Raw genomic sequence first — 5,602 nt, 5'->3', positions numbered from 1 at the left:
TGTGTGTGTGTGTGTGTGTGTGTGTATTATATATATATATATATATATATATATACACACACACACACACATACATATATACACATGCAGACATAATATGCAATAGTAAATTCTCTTGGAAAAAAAAAAGTGGTAATTGTTGTTTCACCTGTGTCCACTAGAGTATGCAATAGTATTTTACAGACTATTGACATATTCTGAAATGTTCATTAATTACAGAATAGCAAAGCTGATGTCATTAACGACAGATTACTGATGAGTATCAATGGGGGAAAAAAAAGGAAATTTATACAAATTTAGTTAAGAAAATTACTTCATTTTATTATTTTCATAAAATTTATTTAAATTTTAAACAATTTTATTTTAATTGTTACTGATATTACTTTAATTATACATTCAGGTTGGTTTAATTTGGTTTTTGAAAACCAAGAAAAGTTTATAAATATAGTTTCAAGGGGAAAAAAACATGAAATTTTTGGAGACTTGCACCACACGACAAACTAATTTAGCTTGTCATAAAAAGGTAGAAATATCTGATATGTTAAGAGACTTTTTGGCCTTGACTCTAAGTTATGAGGGTCAGCTTGGAGACCTTTCCAGGAATTTTTTTTTTTTTTTTTGTATAAAATTAAATAAAATACCCAGATGTGTGTATTACTTTATGCCCCAGTATCAAAATTAAAAATATGGTCATCATAGAGGTGGTTTATTCCGTTTTTTTTATATCTATAGTTTTTATATCTACATTACATTTGTAATATATTTTTAAATGATTTAATATATTGAAATGAATAAATGTTTTAGGATATATATATATATATATATATATAGTTTTTTTATTTTATTTTTGTGTAAAACATGCCTGATTTGCCAGCTGCAACAATCTGCCTGCATTCACCGTCCTCTCAAAAGCCTTCACATCCCAGCACTCCTTCGCCTCCCTCTAAGCTGGTTGCTAGGCGACACCAGGTTTTCTAATATGAGGCAGAGGGAGCAGTGAATGCCACTATTCTCCAGGTGAATTTGGTTTGCCAACAGAATCAGGTCATTGGTGCCAGTGCCTGAAGAGTGTCTGACACCTCCTCTGCTGTAGGTAGATGTAGACAGCTGAGACCTGAGCAGGAAGAAGGTACTACAGCAGCTGTCAGAGCTACATCTTCAAAAACACTCAGAAATGGAAATCTAAAAGTGTCAGTTCGCTATGAATTTCCATGGCGTTAATATAAACAATGGTGCCAGAACCTCCGAGACCAAATCCCTGGCTCGACACTTGTGGCACACAATAGACTGTGCTCATCTGATTTTTGGAAGATGTTTTTCTGGAAGAAATCGAAGACGGGAAAGAAATGGTGTAAGCATCTCGGTTATAGCCATAGTCAACACATAGGCTACTGTGAAGATGGATCTAAATAAGCCTTTGTCCATAGCTGGGCTAAGGAGGACCAAACCTTGGAGTCCTGGAACATGGTGAGACAGAATTTTCCACAATCTTTCCCAGATAAGACGATTTAAGGTGAGGAACTTTTCCAGATGCTGTGTCAGGTAAGCACCTCTCATTAACATGATCATATAGAGTTAAAGCAGTTGAGATGAAATAGGTTGAACTAGCCACTAGGGGTCAGCAGTCTACCTTACATTCAAGTGTTTATGCAGAAACAGGCCTTGTAAACAAGAGATGCTCTGTCTGAGTTAGTGTAATGCAATTTAATGTCCAAGACGAAAAGGTTTGGCTGAACCCTCTGGAGAACCTCTAGCTTGCGTTTTTAAAAAATAGTGTTTTTTGTAGCAATGCAATTTTGAGCTCAGAGAACATTTCAGTTCTTAAAAGAACCATTTTTCTTAGTGTGAAAGACATTTTAATCATCTGAAGAACCGTTTTCCACTATAAATAACCTTTTGTGCAATGGAAAGCTTCCATCGATGTTAAATGGAACCAGAGCTGCCAATAAAGTACCCTTTGAGTGTAGGAACCCTTTTCAGGGATTTTTTTTAAATCTTTGTACTCAAGGAACTTCAAATACATTTCAAGTGCTTCAAAACGATTTCTCTTATTATGGGGTTATTAGAGGAACCTTTGACAGTTTGTCTTGCAGAAACTTTTTCATAGAATTATCCTCCTTGAATAGGTTATTCAGTCATTTGGCACAAAGCTGTCTCACAGCAAGAAGTTTGAGTCCAGGCGTGGGTTCCTCCATGTTCTCTTCAGTTTCCCCCACAAACCAAAGACATGCAGCATAATGTGAATTGGGGACATTGTTTGTGTGTGTGAAGGTGTGACTGTCCATCTGGTCATCATAATGCTGCACCACAGTGACCCTACACAGAACAAGTGGTTTGGAATAATTGATGGAGGTTTTTCGAGAGGGTTCAGCCAATGGATCTGATGAAACCCAAATGGTGCCATTAATTTGTAGAGTGGACATGGTCTTCTGTGACAAAAAAAAAAGACAAAAAATAAAAGATATTTGAAAAATCTAGTCTTCTTACAGCTCTTTGTATTTTTGTTGATTTTTTTTTTTTGCATGTTAATTGCCCCACATGATTTTCAGATAATATTAAGCAGTTTTATTATTTTTTTATTTAAATTATAATAAAATTATAATGTAAGCTCGTGCCAAACTTCTTCAGATTTTTGTCTTTTAATTATTTATTTTAATGATTTTATATTGTTCAAGGTAAAAATTCCCAATTAACATTTATGTTGGTACTTTTATTTTGTATGTTAATTGCACATAATTTTTCAAATAATACGCAGTGAATCAGCTTTATTTTTTTTAAATAATATAATAATCTAAAAACAAGAATATGATTATTCCAAACCATTTAAAAAACTTAATATATAATGAAAAAATATATATAATCATTATGAAATCAGGATAGTAGTATCACTCTTAATTTGAATGTATGTACTTTTTAATTCGGAAAATGAAAACATTCATCATAGAAGAGGGGCATTCAAGTCATTGTTTGTCTGAATTGCAATTAATTTATTTATTTAAAGGTGGGGTATGTATTGTTTTCAAAAAACGCTTTAGAAAAGAGCCTGTGATTGGACGCCGAGGTTGCTTTGTTTCTTCTCGATAGGTGAGTAACACCGTGACTACACCGGACGCAACAGCTAAAGTCTGTCTACACTGGATGCTATAAAGCGACCGTTGAAAATCATTTGAAATTTGTGTCAATATGTCATAAATAGAACGCAGCAACAGTTTTCTGTCGGGGATTTGTCGTGCCGCGCCGCATCCAGTGTAGACAGCATCACTGATTATAATGAGTTCTATAGTATTTTGTCGCGCCGCTCGCATGCGGTGTAGACATGGTGTAACATTGCTTTTGCTTTGTTTCACAGAACTAATCGTTGCCTGGGTTGCGTACGTATGTGTGGGGCAGAGCTATCAAAATAGGGGCGAGACCATTTTGGGGTAGTGGCGTGTTTGTTTTGGTGATTTGAAATATCAACATTGGCTACCAGAAATCACTTACCCCACCTTTAACAAATTATTGGATCAGATGAAACATGAGTTGTCATTTGCCCCTTTTGCTAGCATGGGTTCTCACCAAGGTGACAGTACCAAATATTCAGAGAATGCTAATGTTAACTAGTATACATTAATTTTAGGACATAATTTAAAAAATAATAATTAATGACTATTGCACTCAGTATGTGCTACATTTTCTTCTTAATTTGTTATGGCATAATTTATGAAAGCTCTCTCTTTCATCATTTCTTCTCTTCTCGGTGTAAAAGGGATCTGTCATTCTCATGCAGACCGGCTTCAAAAAGACACTGACCCACCAGGCGAAAATGCTGAACTATGCGATCACCCATCAATCCCCAAGACCACAGAAGAGGGAGAGCAGGGAAGAGTTCATACTGGCCTTTCTGGGGATTGTTGGGACCATCCTCAACCTACTTGTCATTATTTTTGTCTACATCTATACTTCTATCTGACTCTAGACTCTGACATGTGTGATTGTACTTTCCATGGGGGAAGATTTACTTCCCAGATACTTGATCAAAGATGAGATGTACTGTAGCATGTGTATTACCTCACAGACATTTGAACATTACTGAATTATGTGGGTAATCAACCAATCCAGATCTGCCTTTCGGATACAACACACTGATGAACAGTTATTGGTAGCATAAATTCATCTCATGTCTAGAATTAAACATTATGGTGCATAGTTCCCTATGATCAAATTATGTCCAACATGATCTCTGTGATCAAAACAACACTTTTTATATTTATAAATTTCTTCAGATATGCTGATTTGTTTACTAAAAGAAACTATAAACTGATTTTAGCCGATTTCGGTTAAACTTTACAACTTTTTTAGAACTACAGTTTTGAATATAATATGTGGATGAAATACGATAGACCTTAGTCTGGTTTGGTACCATATTTAATTTTTATACAGAAATGAAAACAAGGCTGTGTGGGATATAAATGCGGTCAGTTTTTATTATCAGTTTACTGCAGTTGTACTTTGTTGTATAGTTTTGATTTCCTTTCCTCCCATAGAGATAAACAGAATTATGAAAAGCATAAAATGAAATATTTTTAACAGTGCATGTTCATGAAATTCTACGCAGTTTTATGCTTTTGTTAGCATGATGCCTAAGAGTAGCCAGCTCCTTTGAGGATATTGTAGGACTAAATAACAGTGTTTGTGGTAATGCAATACAAGTAACGCCAGTTACGTAATCAGATTACTTTTTTTTTTCAACTAACTAGTAAAGTAACACATTACTTTTTAATTTACAGGAAAATATCTGAGTTACTTTTTCAAATAAGTAACAGCAGTGACATTACCATGCCAATCCCTCCGAGAGTTGTCATGACAGAACAGTAGTTCTTGTGATCATGGATTTATTCATCTCATGTGAACAAAAACATTCGATTCGATATTCTTCAAAATGAATAGAAACTGTAAAATGCTCAAATATGACACAAACCTGCAATAATTAAATATGTTAAATAGCACAAATATCCTTTATGTATTTAATCCTTTTTCATTAACTAATGTCTTTGCTGCTGACCTTCGGTGATCCAATCAAACCATACTAATAAGCAAAAATGACATTACAGAGATAAACATCGATAAACTTTTTTTTTTTTTGCTGAAGAGTGCTGAACTTTCTTCTCCTGCGTCCAGAATGGCAGCACAGCCAAAATGTTTTGTTGAACGTGAATTTACTTTTCATTCAACCTGAGGGAATTCCATAAATAGTAACACAATTAATTACTTTTTTAGGGAGTAATGCAATATTATAATGCATTACTTTTAAAAGTAACTTTCCTCAACACTGCTAACTAACTCCCTAACTAACATTAATGCTAACATGGACACTAACTCTTATCATTAACACTAACCCTAACTCTAACCAGTTCTGCCGCTAACATTAATTCCATTCACTTCCCTGACAATCTTGCCACCCATTTAACCTAACAATAATATTAACCCTAGCTGCTTCATTATTAAAATGATAGTTCACCCAAAAATGAAAATTCTGTCATATTCATCCTCAAGTTGTTTCAAACCTGTATGAGTTTCTTTAACTTGTTGAACACAAAATACATTTATTTTTAAGAATGTT

At 34.3% G+C, this 5,602-nt stretch overlaps 1 long non-coding RNA gene across 1 annotated transcript; it reads left to right on the top strand.

Moving 5' to 3' along the window:
* Window positions 1–1,160: 1,160 nt before the first annotated feature.
* Window positions 1,161–4,180, top strand: LOC107668139 (uncharacterized). Its single transcript, XR_001631855.1, has 3 exons — window positions 1,161–1,351; window positions 1,428–1,542; window positions 3,749–4,180. It is a non-coding gene; the product is annotated as an uncharacterized LOC107668139 (long non-coding RNA).
* Window positions 4,181–5,602: the final 1,422 nt, after the last annotated feature.

The sequence above is a fragment of the Sinocyclocheilus anshuiensis genome, unplaced genomic scaffold (genome assembly GCF_001515605.1).
Source record: "Sinocyclocheilus anshuiensis isolate Anshui unplaced genomic scaffold, SAMN03320099.WGS_v1.1 scaffold2461, whole genome shotgun sequence".
Taxonomy (NCBI): domain Eukaryota; kingdom Metazoa; phylum Chordata; class Actinopteri; order Cypriniformes; family Cyprinidae; genus Sinocyclocheilus; species Sinocyclocheilus anshuiensis.
This window is presented reverse-complemented; position numbering and strand designations above follow the sequence as displayed.